We start from the raw sequence: 16,099 nt of genomic DNA, 5'->3' as shown, positions 1-16,099 counted from the left end.
ATGTTATCACTCCAACCTGAAATCATCTTAGCTTTTTTTGGCTATCATGTAACTCTACTGGCTTATTCATATGGAGCCCTCAGTCCTTTCTGCACATGTCCTCATTCTAGGCAAGTGAATCTGAGGTCCTAAATAAAAGATTCTGTATTTATCTCAATGGAGTTTTTGTCTTATAAAACTTGATTAAATCCTAAACTCTCAAGATTGGTTTGTGTTACTTCCAAGCCAGAGACTGATGCAGATGCTAGACCCTGCCGCTGCTGCTGCTGCTGCTGCTGCTGCTGCTGCTGCTAAGTCGCTTCAGTTGTGTCCGACTCTGTGCAACCCCATAGATGGAGCCCACCAGGCTCCCCTGTCCCTGGGATTCTCCAGGCAAGAACACTGGAGTGGGTTGCCATTTCCTTCTCCAATGCACGAAAGTGAAAAAATAAAGTGAAGTTGCTCAGTCGTGTCTGACTCCTAGTGACCCCATGGACTGCAGCCCACCAGGCTCCTCCATCCATGGGATTTTCCAGGCAAGAGTACTGGAGTGGGGTGCCATTGCCTTCTTCATGCTAGACCCTACAGAGTTGATTTTTCTCCCTCTGCCACATGAACCATAATTTCCAAATAGTGGCTGCTCCCGTCAACTCCCAGAGTGAGGGCAATTGTGTTGCGTAACAAAGCCCTCTGTTGACCCATGATAGACATGTAGTGGGAGCAACAAGCACTCCTTTGTTGTCTTAAGCCATGTGGGTTCTGGCATAGCTTCTTTCTACAATCTGGTCTACCCTGGTGAATAAATGACATCAAGTTTTGCAACTCAGCAGCTGATTCCCTAGGTACCAGATGCTAGTTTCAGCAGCTCCTCTCTCTTACATAATTTAAAAAGCTGAAATACAAAGATTTCATCCTTTACTCATTGTTATTAGAAAACAGCTCCTTGGAACTGCTGCCCAATGTGTAAAATCTGCCACTACGACTTCTGTACGTACACACATACACACCTCACTCTTGGTGGTTTTTTCCCTTCAAAAACGGAATCCTGCCAAGGGGCCTGGTTTTAAAGTCCAAAGATTTCTTCACCTTGGACTGGTGACTCCTAAGATGGATGCATGCAATTCTTGTCCAAAGGACCACAATCACAGCATCATGCAGACATGCAAATATTCAGCTTAATTGCACGAGGCATGTTCTCTTGTTCTCAAAATGCCATTGCCACACAAACGAATCCTGTGTTGTTTTCTCCGGTGGGTGGTTAGGGCGGGATGACATTATTGAGAAAGGGAGGAAAATGTTCAAATAAAAATTACAGATGGAATTTCTAATATGTGACAGGAGGAATTTGACCTTTAACCAAAGAGTGGGTTTGGGAAGATACTGGAATAGTAATCAGGAATCACAAGATAGGCTACTTCAGCTTATATTAATGGATTCCGAACCTAGGTAGTAACCGACACAGCATGTCATATGATCACTACCCACTGTTTTCTCATAAATTCATGTGTGTTTTTCTTGTGTTCCTAATTTGATTGTAAATGACTAATGAGCAAAAATATCTTAGATTTTATTTAAGCCAATTATATCTGTTAGTCACCCTGAGTCAACACAGGGAGTCCTTAGTCGGTATCTCTTTAGTACATTTTAAAGATAGTTTTGATATTAATAATGAATTTATAACATAACTAAAAACACAACCAAACCTCAAAACAGCAGAAGTTGACATTTAGAGAGAATAACAAATTTTAACAAGAAATCTCTAAAGATGGCTTTATAGCTATTTATTTAGTTGCTATAAATTCCCCCTGTATATTTTCTGTTAGCTATTATTTAGTTTAGAATCCCTTCATTAAGTGATCTATGATCGTCATACACAATCTCAAACTTATTTTTCCATTATTAGGAAAAAGCAAAAGCATAATGTGGTTAAAAAACTGTGTGCTTAGAAAATTTTAAATAGTAAAATTAGCGATATATTTGAACTTGCAGAATCTATTAAAAAATATTAAAAGAGAAGCAACATAGGGGGCCCCAATAAATTATACTAATGAAACTGGGGAAAAGATAGTAAAGTAAGAATTATAGAAATTAACCATGAATGCTATTGCATTTAGAGTCACCTCATAAGCTTTTAAAAACACTAATTCCTGGATCCCACCCCAGAGTAAATTAGAACCTGGTGGGTAGGGTAGCGTCTAGCATCAATAATTTATAAAGCTCCCAGGTGATTTCAATGTGAGCCACAGTTGAGCACCACTGCTAGAGGGAAGTGAAGTGGAATTTCTAGGTGCCTTCAATGGCTTCAGCAAGTGATGCTACCAGTTATTTACATTTTTTCTAGTTTAACTGTAAAATAACTTGCTTTCAGTTTTTTTTCTTTTGATGGAGCTATTATTACACATCACCTCTTACTCAAAATTAAGGTCATTTGGGGGCTTATAAATGGAATGAACACTCTCGCTCCTTTCAGTCGAAATATAAACTCTACAACTGCCAAAGCTAAATGTCCCTCTTAATCAGCCTTTCTCTTAACTTAGTTCTGCAGGCTCCTGTCTCTCTCAGGGCTCCTGTCTCTGACCTGTCTCGTGTTTCTTTCTCCACTGCCTTCATGTTCATCCCTTCTAGTCCCAGGAGCTAGCTAGACGCTCCCTTCATCCCCCTCCATCACGTTGTCCAGGTTCACAAGGAGGATAAAGTCCATGCAGTTAGGAGTAGCCAATGAACAGGATAAAGACAGACTGTGACCCAGAGAGCAGGACAGCATTGTCAACCAATATCAGAGAGAACAGAGTGGGGGACTCCAGATATAAGAGGAGTTTGCCTGCTGAGAAAAACACTTAATTTTAGATGTTTAAAAGTAAGAACGGTCTTTCTATAATAAATATCACTTAGATTTTAGGACTAAAATTCCTTAAGCCATCTGTAGTATTTTTAAAAAACAAATAGAAATATGCTCTAAGATAAAAATGCACAAATTAACTAAACTAGTATATTTCTTTGCTTTCAGATGGACTGATGTCAATTCAGAATGTTAATTCTAGCTATGTTAACTAGACCCTCTGACTGACAGTTACATATGTCTTATTTATTAAATAAGCAAATGACTTCTTTATAATAAATACACTCTGGGTTTTTTGTTTGTTTGTTTAGGTTTTGAGTTTTTAGAAAACTTATTTAAAAAGCAAGGGAAGAGGAACTCTATTCAATTAAGAGACTTAATAGATACAGCAACCAAATGCAGTGTGGAGGCTGCATTGTTTGACTGGATTCAACTATTGATTCAACCGTTTGGTTTTTTTTTTAAGTGTTTTTGAAGTAATCAGAGAAATGTGAATACTGACTGGGTGTTAAATGATAAAAGGAATATCATTAAGTTTGTTAGATTGATGGCACTGTAATTGTAAGGGAAAAATCCTTATCAATTAAGTGTACATAACTATTTACTTATGAACTTACATGATGTCTGGGGATATACTTTAGAATATTCTCCGAAATAACAGGAGAACAAGAGAGATGAGTAAAACAAAGTCAACAAAATATTAATAATTGTTAAAGTTGAGTAATGGATACATGGAGCCCATTGTACTATTTTCACTACTTTTATGTTTTAAATGTTTGAAATTTCCCTAATAAGAAAATTAGCTTTAAAATAAGCTTCCAACCATAACATCCATGGAAAAATAATTTTAAAAAGAGACACTTTATGTGAAAAATGTTAGAAATTTCTCTCTAGATCATTTGACTCAGAGCATATGTAAATCAGGAAATTAAAGGAGACAGGTATCAGTGGTGTGGAATGGTGAAAAATTTCATCAAAGAGGTGAAACTGAAACCAGAACTTAAGAAATCATAAGTGAAAACAATTAAAAATAAGTAGCATTTTGATTAGGAGAGAGATTTTCTTCTCTTTCCTTTTTTTTTTTAAACTTAAAAGGGTTTATTCTCTATTTCTATTTCAGCAAAAAAGAAATCTCTTTACATAAATTCAAATTATTGTTTGAGAGACATTATCTTTAATGAAAATACGAATGATACCAACCCACAGATCATGGTATAGGAGACCCAAAATAGTTAATTTCTATGGAAATTAATAATAAAGGTATCAAAAATAAAAACAATAATAAAGCAACTAGCAGCAACTGAGTGCTTACCACTTGCCAGGTACTATTCAAAGTACTTTATATACAGTTCTCCTTTAAGCCTCACAGCAATCCTATGAAGTGTGAGCTATTGTTAGCACTCAACCCCATCTATCCCTTTCATACATGAAGAAACTGAGTTCAAAAAGGTAAAAAGTAATTGCCCAAAGTCACTTGCTAGCAAAATACAGAGCTGGTCCTTAATCCAGGTCTGTTGCAACCTTAAAAATCCAGGTCCTTAAAAATCTTGTTATTCTATTCCCTCATGACATGGTAAAGTGCTCTACATACAAGGGAAGCATAAGGGATATTTGAGGCTGTGGTTTTTGGTTTTAGTGATTCCCTATTGCTGCCTGGAGTATGTGAGGGACAACCTAACAAAGAACTATCGAGTTCCTCAGGGAAAGGGTAACAAACCAGAGTACACGGTATAACAGAAGGACTGAACCTCAGCCAAGTGTCCATCTAAGAAGGGATGAGAAAAAGAGAAGAGAATCATATGTTTCTCACTCATCCAGAGGTGACGGAATACCAAAAACACCAAATAAATAAAAGCTGGGAAGGATACATGCCAGGGCATATCCTGCTGTTAGAATCCATTTCTATTCTAAAAGCAGGCCACTCATCCTAATTTTAAGTCTCCAGATTGTTCTGTTCTCTCTCCCATAAAACATTACTTTCAGAAAACAAGCCCCTATCTAGATTTACCTAATAGGATGGAATAGAATAGTTGTCTACTATCCCCCAAGTATTTATGCTTTAAGCCTAACACACCTTGCCACCACTCCAGAAGCAGTAAAAAAAAAATCTCCAACCTTCTAAAGCAGGCAAGGAAGGCACATGAACTAAAGAGCCAAGGAACTCTTTCCTGGGCCCTGAAATGTGTATAGCTGAATCATAGTGTTAGGGACTTGGTATATTTGAATAAAAAGTACCCTCTGGGAGCTGGAAGACCTGAACTCCTATGTCCCATTTCTGCTACTAACCTGCTACATTATCTTTGGCAAGTCACTTCACCTCTCTGGGCTCCAGATTCCTTATTTTTAAAGAGCTGGGGTATAATGAAGAATTTTATAATTCATTTATAGCTGCAGGATCCTTTCATCAAGTGATATCTTTCAGAAAAACTAACAATGTATAACAGATAAAGAGTAAAACTCCTCTTAAAAATTAAAAAAAAATACTCAGAGACAATGTCTAGGGGGTCACTTCCCATGTCCCATTATAATAGAACACGTTAAGGTGCTTCTCAGCTAAAACATTCCATGATTATAAATAAAATCCCTGCAGCTTGAGAAGAAAGCAGGGTCCCCACGGGCAGCTACACAAGAGGATCCCCTGGCCCCTACATGACTGCCCTCCTTTATCAGTGAGCCTCTTCCTAAAGCAAATAAGCAAAGAATGAAATCCCACAGAAACAAGAGTCTGACGTGAGGACTCAGGGAGCCTCAGCTCCATCCATGCAAACTAAAACACACTCCAAGGAAGAGATAAGGCTTATGAAAAGGAAACTAACACAATCACTTAAAAGAATCTCAGCATTAAACTGCTCAGGACAAGCTGCCAGGCTACTGGAAGGCTGCAAAACATCCAAGGTCAGGCCTGAAAGACTGCAGAGACCCAAGCCATGGTTTTCCTCTTTTGTTTCTCCTCGCCCTGGGGTCATGCTTTTTTGGGTCCAGATATATGGGGACGTGGCAAGGCACTGTACATAGCACACGTTTCTCCTGGCGCTGAGTCAAGCAGGACTTCAGCCCTTTGCAAAAAGGGGTTATGGAGGAGTGATTGCAGTTTAGTAAATCTGGAACTTAACATATATCAGAGCAAAGTAGCCAGCTCAGAGGACCACCACACGCAAAACATGATACCCTGTGCTTTTCCATTTTAGTTAAATGACCAATACTTTTTTACCTGAAATTCAAATTAAACTGAGCATTCTTCTTTTTCTTTTTCTCAGGAATCTGGCAACCATATACCTTAAGGTGAAATACTGTAGCCATATTTCTAATACTCCAACCATTTAAAAAAAATTCCTCCTTGGGAATGTCCCTTACTGGATGAAGAACGTTCCTTCCAATAGCCTCTAAAAGTTAAAACTTCAGCCTCAGAGACGGGATTAAATTTCTGAAAACTGCCAAATATTATTCATAAATGAATGAGAGTGAGCAAGCAAGGTAAATCCATTTGGGGCCAAAATATGAGTTGCCTGCGACAGTCATTATTCTTCTAACTCCCTACTACACACACACACACACACACACACACATACACACACACATGCACCTTTGATTTACCCAGCTCCTATTCTATGTAGGCATTCTCTAACTCCAAAATGGGTCCTTCCAGATTTCAGTATCTACCCAAGAGGATGGACTTCCAAAAAGCTATTTTATCAAGGTACACAAGATGGAAACATCTTTTCAAAAATGTATTTGGCATCAAGAATGTATACTTTCCCCAAGGTGATTTGGGAATCATTATTTCAGGTTTCCTGACAAAGAAACTAAGATGATTTATTATTTAGTAGTGGTAAGGTCTACTGGCGACTTCCCAGTAGCTTCCCTGGAGCTGGTAAAGAATTCACCTGTAATGCAGGAGACCCCGCTTTGATTCCTGGGTTGGGAAGTTCCCCTGGAAAAGGGATAGGCTACCCACTTAAGTATTCTTGGGCTTCCCTTGTGGCTCAGATGGTAAAGAATCCGCCTGCAATGTGGGAGACCTGGGTTCAATCCCTAGGTAGGGAAGATCCCGTGGAGGAGGGCATGGCAACCCACCCTGGTATTCTTGCCTGGAGAAACCCCATGGACAGAAGAGCCTGGTGGGCTACAGTCCACGGGGTCACAAAGAGTCAGACATGACTGAGCGACTAAGCACAGCACAGCACAAGGTCTACTGAAAACTGGATTCTAAGAGAGGGGCTGTAAAAGAAAGCCAAAATAAGGATTAGAATCATAATCAAGAACTGACCACATTTAAAAAAAATAAAATTCAAGCCAAACATTTGCAGAATACTTAAAAGTACCTCCGTGGATAGAGCTCTGTGGAATATAATTTGAAAATACTTGAGCAGCTATTATATAGGCCTTTCCTAATACTGTATTTCTATAATTCTGCATCCACATGTGTGCTCAGTTATGTCTGGCTTTCTGCGACCCCATGGACTGTAGCCTACCAGGCTCCTCTGTCCACGGAATTCCAGGTGAGAATACTGGAATCAGTTCCTCTTCCAGGGGATTCTCCTGACCCAGGGATTGAACTCACATCTCTTGCGCCTCCTACATTGGGAGGAGGCACCACCTGGGAAACCCTATATAATTCTAGTAACACATTAATATAGTGTCTTCATAATGAATCCAGACTGTGTGTTTTTGGCTGCCTGTTCAGTCTCAGAAATCACAGGCCAATGAGCTTCAGTCAGATTGAAGCCAGTTCTGACCTTGAAGAGTTCTTCTCTGCAATACAAACAACCCCATGTTGTTATTTTCCCTTCCTGAACCAAAGAAAGTACACACAGATGTATCTTCAAGTGTCAGTTTCCTCATTGAGACCATGCCCCTATTATAATAGAATTGTTTTGCTGAGAACTATTCAGAGTAATTTCCTTCAGTCATGATATACTCTCTATTCCTGGTAAAAACAAGGAAATCTACCAGCCTTTTCCTGGCAACCCTTTGCTACTCACAAAAGAAGTGGCCTACAGAAATAGGATGGTCTTGTACAAGGTGAGAGGGTGGGCGAAGGCCCCAAGAAATGGGGAAAAGCTGGTGTGATTTCACTTTATTCTCCTACAACCCCATAACCCATTTTTGTATATGGCAAAAAAAGTAGAAAGGTTCCCACCATGGAATATTACTCAGTCATAAAAAGAATGAAATCTTGCCAACAGAGAATGACAAAATACCCAATGATCTCACTTACATGTGGAATCTGAAAAACAAAACAAATGAACAAAAACAGACTCATAGAAACAGAGATCAAACAGGTAATTGTTGGAGAGAAGGGGGTTGGAGGAGGCAAAGAGGTGATGGGAAGTAAGAGCCACAAACCTCTAGTTATAAAGTAAACAACCCACAGGGATATAATAAACAGCATAAGGAGTACGGTCAAAAATATTGTAATAATTTTATATGAGGAACAGCTGGTAACTAGACATATCATGGTGATCATTTCATAATGTGTACAAATGTCAGACTAACATAATACTGCACATCAACCATATTTTCAATTTTAAACAGGTCCTGAAAAACGAGATAATAACAATACATAAAGGGCATATTAAAAGATAATACAGCAAATCTAAAGTTAGAAGTAGGCCTCTTAATTCCTGACCCACTGTGACTTCAACTTCAAGAGTGAACTGTGACAACACAAGACATTAATGTAAGTGGAAAAGGGAGGAGGGAATAGAGGAATTGCTCGCCTTGTTTGGAGAAAATACAGAGAAGACACAGGTCAACACAGGACAGAAGCATTGGGAAAGGCTATGTTTGTGAAGGAGGATTCATTTGCTTCTGTTGCTAATGCTCTGACTCATCTACACTGGTGGTGTCTGCTTCTCTTTATCAGTATGTCTCAGGCAATTTGAGAGCAAAAATCATATTGTCTGCAGAGGACTCCAGGCATAAAAATTGTTATCCCAGCTTGTCCTCCAGGCCTTCTAATTCTGCTTTTTCATCCCTCTTCTTAACTCCTTTCCTGTTCCCTAGAAATAAATTCTGAGCCAAGTATCTTTACTTTTCCTAATGGCATAAGCTTTGTGACCAAGAGTAGTAGAACAGAGCCCCGGGCACTCTATGAGATAAGGTGAGTGTTTAGTGGTTAAAATAAATGTCCATTGTGCCTTATTCTTCCTTCCAGATCTTATCAACTTGGAAAATAATGCCCTTAACGCAATGGCAAAGAAAAGTACAATGCAGTCTTTAATCTGTCCTTCAGTGTTTATATATGAGCCGTTTGGCACCAAGCGAGCAAACAGGGGTTTTGTTAAGAGGGGGGAAAGTTGTCACTTTCACACAATGCATCGGAGCTGAGTGATGTGATGTCACTACTGTCTTAAGGTAGGAGTACCCACTAAGAAGTTCTAAACTTCTCTTGCTTTTATTGGCTTCAATAGCCCGTGGTTGAACTGCACGTAGCTGAGTGACTCAGTAGTTCACTGATTTATACAATCGTCATGATCTACAATGCATTAGCTTTTAGGCCTGGAAGTTTTCTCAGAGATCTAGAGGTGTGGGTGGGAGGTGGACTGGGGAAGTGGCAAGAGTGAGAAGTGGTTCATTTACACAGCAGATCTGCTAGAGCCTGTGACCTGAATCTTTCTTGAGAAGATAAATATGCATTTGATATTTGGTTATTCTCTGGCCTACTTAGTCTCTAACTGCTCCTTCCCTGGAGCCTTTGTTTGCTTGCCTTACAACAACAAAAGCTCCCAGGGAAATATTCCATCACAGTGCTAGGCCCTAGCACTAATCACTGCATACATTTTTCACAGAAACCAACTAATGAGTACCTCGTGGTTGTTTTTCAGTCAGTAAGTCATGTCTGACTCTCTGCAACCTCATGCACTATAGCACGCCAGGCTCCTCTGTCCTCCACTGTCTCCCAAAGTTTATCAAATTCATGTTCATTGAGTTGATACCATGTGCCAGACTTTGGATTCTTAGAATAATACTATGAAATGGGCATCATAATCCTCACTTTACAAACAAGGAAACCAAAGCTACCAAAGTAGATGGTGGCAGAGCTGGTTTGAGCTCCATCTAACTAAAAATCCCAGATACTTATCGTTAATCTACACTTCTCATGGCATTTCCATGATAAGAAAACTTCTGTAGTTTTGATTACCTATATCTCTCAAACTTTAGTGATTCCCTTCTATTAAAACGTTTCAAGTTACCTTTAGCGTTATTCGTCTTAATAATTCTTTCAGAAAGGCAAGAGAGAGAAATGTCTGTAGAAGTGCGACAGTCCATGGGGATCACAAAGAGTTGGACACAAGTGAGCAACTGAGCAACAGAGCAACAACAAGAAAAGTCCCAATGACTGACTATTTTTTATTTGTCCTGCCTGACACACTTCCTCCATTTTCTACCCAGTATGGTGCCCTGGATTTCAGCCTTTACAGACTACATCATTTCATTCCCTGCCTTCTGGCTTTCTACTGCATAAATCCAACTGGGTTAATGGCATGCGAGGCACTAGATGCAGGCCAAAGGAGCAATGAGAGTATTAATGATAATGGTGTTTTTCTTGGTCTTATCATCTTAGCATCACTGAATACTGGAGAGGTCCTTCAGGTTAGCTGGATTTGTTTACCACAGCCTATCCTCTGACTTTCTTCTAGAACCACAATTATTCCCTTAAGGGCAGAAATGCTCCCCTCCCTGAGCAGTCAGTTTTAGGGGTACCAACTTCCCCCCACTGTTGCTAGCCCAAAGATGCTTCACCATTCCTTGTTATTTTCCCTTAAACTTGTGTAAATAGTTCCTACATTAAACTTTACTCAGTTGCTTCATTTCAGATTCTAGTGTATTTCCTACAGAGATTCAAACTAATACAACCTGAGCTCTAAAATCTCCTTGATTTGGATCACTGAAAAAATATAAGATGCCTTTTCTTGCATAAATTCATATATTCAATCCACAAATATTTATTGAGCACCAATAGCATGCAGGGTTTCCCTGGTGGCTCAGCTGGTAAAGAATCCACCTGCAATGCAGAAGATCTGGGTTTGATCCCTGGGTTGGGAAGATTCCCTGGAGAAGGGAATAACTACCCACTCCAGTATTCTGGCCTGGAGAATTCCATGGACTCTATAGTCATGGGGTCGCAAAGAGTCGGGCATGACTGAGCAACTTTCACTTTCAATAGCATACCAGACAGTGTCTGGGTTTACAATGGTGACCAATGTGCCCACTGCTCTCCTACAGCATAAAATACAGCATGGCAGATAAATTAAAATGATAATCCCACAAACTGGGTACATGGCTTGATGAGGACAAACGATAGGGGTCAATCCAGTTAGGAAAATCAATGCTTGCATGAAAAAGGAAAATCTGGATAGATATCCACAAGACAAATAGGTGTTTATTGGACATAGCAGGAAAGAAAGTTCATTCCAGGCATAAGCTGATGGCCAATAAAGGTGCGACTGGTACAGAGAAAGTAGGAGGGTGTCTAAGGAAATACCAAGCTAACAAGCTTTGCAGATCATATTGAAAATTCATCTTATTCCTCCAGTTATAGTGTAGAGATTGGATTAGAAGGTCAGAGTGAATTGAACAAAGACCGTGTGGGAGTCTGTTATTCCAATTGACAAAGTGAGAAATGATCTAAATGGTGGTGGGAAAAACGGATGGAAATTGATAGATCTGCCCCTCCCTGGAAGATTTCAGTGCTTGGTTACTTATATTTATATTAATACAACTGTCTGAAGGTAGTGACTTTTCAATGAATGGAAAAATGATGCCTTCTCATTGTAGGATGGGAGTCAAGAAACACTGTTAGGACTAAGCAAAAGGATGAAACTCAGTGATGCAGCCAATACACAGGCTTAGGATACAAAACTGTCCTCATATTGACTCCCTGTCTTTCCCTCTAACAATCCTCACTGCTTAGAAATTCCATGAGAGGGAGAGACTAGAGACCTGAGAGATCCAGAAAGACTTGGGTTTCCATCTTGGCTCTTCCACTAACTGTGCAGACTATAAAGTTATTTTTCTGATCTTTACACTCCCTTTCTGCAAAATGAGAACAATTTAAGCACTTCATAGGGCTGTTATAAGAATTAAATTGGGCAATGTACATGTGTAAGTATGCCATAGAAAACAGAAACAAGGAAAATGTATATATATATATATAAACTTATATATGCATTACATAATATTAGGTATGGCAGATTTCAAGGCTGATTGACTCAGCAGCTTAATTAATTTTTCTGACTTTCTCTTCTGCGCCCATTGATGTATTAACTCTATATTGAGCTATCTCCCCTCATGATCATAAATTAGAGGTATCACATTTAAAGAAAGAAATATTTAGAGGTAGAAAGGGATATCTTTTTCACTATTGCCTACTCAAATGAGAGAAACCTTTACCAAACAGCCACAAACTTAATCTCATTAACTAAAACTAGAATAAAAACACACGAGGGCAGGAATTTGTCTGTTTTGCTTACTGATGTACTCCCAACATTCAAAATAGTAGTTAAGACTTAATAACTATTTGTTGTTTGAATGGACCACATGCCCAACTCTAATCGAACCATTAGTAAGGAAAGGGGTCTTGGCACTTTTCTGTAAAAGACAAGATAATGACAATTTTAGACTTTATGGGCCATATACAATCCCTGCAGCATATACTTCTTGTTTCAACCCTATATATTCTGAGTTCATGGGTCCTCCAACAACACGCCAGGGACTGGATGGCTTGCAGACTGTTTGCTGAACCCTAGCTAAGACTAATCATGTGGGTGAAACGGATGCAGTCGAGCACCAGGGTCAGTAGAATAAGTACAGCACTCAGCAGGGTCCTCAACATGTGAAAAACACTCAATAGATGTTTCCTGCCATTGTTTTTTGATGATACTATCATTTTCCTTATTCTTGCTATTCTAGGATAGCTGGACTCTTAGAGACCTCGGCTCTGTGATAAACCTGCCACGAAGAGTTTAGTGCCTTTAACCCTGGACTAAAGCAGCATCTGGGGTAAGAATCATGTGAGTCACTGCACAGAAAGACACATTGTACAAGAATAAGATATAGAAAACAATAAGGGTCAAAAACCTAGATCCACAAAGTCAGGAGAGGATGTGATAGGTTTTTTATGGTGGAAAAAATGAGTTCGATTCCCAAATAGAAAATTCAAAGTCAAAAATGTAAAATTTGGGGGCTTTCCTGATGGCTTAGTGGTAAATAATCCACCTGCCAATGCAGGAGACACGGATTCGATCCCTGCTCCTGGAAGATCTCACATGCCTCAGAGCAACTAAGCCCATGTGCTGCAACTGCCGAGCCTGTGCTCCAGAGCCTGGGAGCCACGACTGCTGACTCCAAGTGCCACAGCTACTCAAGCCCACACGTCCTGGAGCCCATGCTCCACAAGAGAAGCCACTACAATGAGAATCCCACAGACCGCAACTGGAGAGTAGCCCCCACTTGCCACAACCAGAGAAAAGCAGCAACAAAGACCAGCACAGACAAAAATAAAGAAATAAATGAAATTTTAAAAATGCAAACTAAGTTCATTTACCATCTGATAATCTTCAATAGATGAATAGGTAGCAATCTCGCCAAGGTAAAAATCCTACATGTTATTTTCTGTACAATAGAACTTCTTTCCCAGAGGTCATTTCTACAACATTTTTTTAAAAATATTTCTTTTAAGATTTATAGCTGATCTGTCATCTTCATTGTTTTATATTATCTGATCTTCAATAGCAACCTACTGACGTGGGGAAGAATGTTATCATTATTATCCCTAATCAGTGTTGACATTAAAATTTTTTAACAACCAAAATGGTTTGGGACCAACCACAGCTCCCTGAAATGGAGGGGATCCTTAATGTCCCTGGCTGCGTACCACATTAACGCTCCTGTTACTGAATCATGGGAATATTGGGTGGATCTGAAAGGAGGGGGAGAGATGGAATGGCTAGCCATCAAACAGTACAGAAGGGTCCCATATTTTAGTAAGCAGTATGGCTGTACCAGTGTGTTCCAGGTGACTATCAGCCCTGTCCACTTTTACCAAATAGGAAAGAAAAAAAAAAAAAAAAGACTTTTCTAGGAACCTCTAAACCAGTAAATGGCAGAGCCTGGATTCAAAGTTAATCTTTAAGGACTTAAATCCTCTACCATTTCCTCTCTGCCACTCACTGTCTTTAATTCTGGGTTCTTTTTCACATGCTGTGGACTACTCAATCATGAACTCAGACCGGGGAAAGAATGCCAGACTTGGAGATAGAAGATTTATGTTTAAGTCCTACCTCTGCTGTTGATCAATTGTGAGACCTTGGGCAAGTCACCTGATCCTACAAGACCGTTTCTTCACTGGGAAAATTGCAGTAATCACATCTTCATAGCAAGGCAGCTGAAGAAAAGCTTTGTAAAATATTAACTGCTACTCAAATGTTAGCCACTCACGCAATGTACAGATAGGCAGTTTTCATCTTAAAAATGAGAATGTTGGAACTGGAATTCTTTTTCCAGATGAGAAAACTCAGACTTCTGAGAGATTAAATTACTTGCCCAAGGTCACACAGCAAGTGATAGAGCCAGGGCTAATTTCAAAGATCTTGAATTCCAATTCAGAGAATTTCAGCTGGGCGGTCTCCAAAGTCACGTCATAGACTGCCTACAAAGATGGAAATGTGAATGATCTTAACTTAGAGTCTCAGCAGTATTGAAAGGCCTTTGTCATCAACTCATTCCAAGTCTGCAAAAAGGCCTGCTTCTGGCCCACTGATACAACTTCTGTAGTTCAGGGCACACTTTGCCAACTGCTAGGTCACTCCAGGAGCTCTGCACCTGGAAGAGAGGAAAATCGTGTTAATGACACCATTTCTGCTATAGATAAAACAAGCAGGAGACAGCATGGATAGGGGCCATGCCTCTCTTACCAGGGTCTGACTCTCAAACCTCATCTACCATGGGCCAAAGGGGTCATGTCTGCTGATGTGACAACCTGAGAAGAAAGAGTTATTCTCAATTTAGGAAGATACACCATAGGCCATAAGTTGCCTCAAAAATACAACCCTCATTAAAAGTCAAATGGATATTCCCCATTCCCAAACCTCTAGGTAAGCTGAGGAAAGCAATGTGGTTTTGTGATATAAAACTGATTTATAAGTAGGTAATGCTTGAATTTGTAAACCAAGTCTTCCACTTACTAGCTCTGGGAGTTATTTGCATCACCCTCGAAATGTCACCCAGAGGTACGTAATGAGGTACATTTTCCTAGTTTGCCTACAGTTGGGTCAAGTCATATGACTAACCTTGACCAATGCATTTTGAGAAAAGGGGCTTTATGCCACTCAGAGGCCAAGTGTTATTACTGGTATGACACTCTCTAGAGGTGTCTGTTCTACTGGTACAGCAATATTTGTGATAGTTGCTGATCTGCAGCCTGGATCCCTAAGGATGACAAGCAGGGCCCTTCTGCTGACTCAGTATGAATACGTGAAACAAGCAAAAAACAAACCTTTGTGTTTTAAGTCACTGAGATATAAAGGCTGTTTATTATCACAGCATAATCTAGCTGATCCAAGTTGGTATGTCATCTGTATGATTTTTTATAAGTTACTTAGCCTTTCTGAGCATGAATTTCTGGTGTTTAAAATAAGGATACACATCTTTTCAGGGTTGGGAGGATTACCAAAGGTTCATGTAAAGTACCTCACTGCTCCCAGCACATATTTAGTTCTCAAGCATTGTTAGCTATTACTATTATCAAAATAGTCAGGGAGAAAAGTCAGGTGGAATCAAGGTATCCTTAAGCAAACACACAGTTCACAGACTCTACTAAGCCAGTCACCTAGATACCGAGCTTTGGCAGCCAGATCAGACAGCTAGAGGGAGGCCCTCGAATGCTCCAGTCACTCATTTATTCCTTCCTTTTCTAAATATACAGTGAGTACCTGCTATGTGATATTTCACTGTTCTGGAAATAGAAAAAAAGTTTCACCTCTCATGGGCTTTGTCTACACCACCTAATGCATTTGAATGACTGATTAGCAATCAGGTTATCTCACTGTATCCTCAGAAAGAATAAGAAATCTAGAATTTGATTCTTTGCATTTTGGGGACTTTTTAAATTCCTTGGAGATATTTTCACATGTATTAACATATTTAATCCTCACTGCACTCTTATAAATAAGAAAGGAAGTTGTTACTATATATAGCCACTAGTAGGGACCCTCCAGTGTTCTTGCCTGGAGAATCTCAGGGATGGGGGAGCCTGGTGGGCTGCCGTCTATGGGGTTG

General features: G+C 39.7%; 1 long non-coding RNA gene across 1 annotated transcript; it reads left to right on the top strand.

The window, feature by feature from the left end:
- The first annotated feature begins 7,810 nt into the window (after positions 1-7,810).
- LOC133233701 (uncharacterized) lies at positions 7,811-13,610 on the top strand. Its single transcript, XR_009731807.1, has 3 exons — positions 7,811-9,175; positions 12,734-12,823; positions 13,052-13,610. It is a non-coding gene; the product is annotated as an uncharacterized LOC133233701 (long non-coding RNA).
- The last annotated feature ends 2,489 nt before the right edge of the window (positions 13,611-16,099 follow it).

The sequence above is a fragment of the Bos javanicus genome, chromosome 20, assembly GCF_032452875.1.
Source record: "Bos javanicus breed banteng chromosome 20, ARS-OSU_banteng_1.0, whole genome shotgun sequence".
Taxonomy (NCBI): Eukaryota; Metazoa; Chordata; class Mammalia; order Artiodactyla; family Bovidae; genus Bos; species Bos javanicus.
The sequence above is the reverse complement of the archived record's forward strand: the minus strand, read 5'-3'. Positions and strand labels throughout refer to the sequence as shown.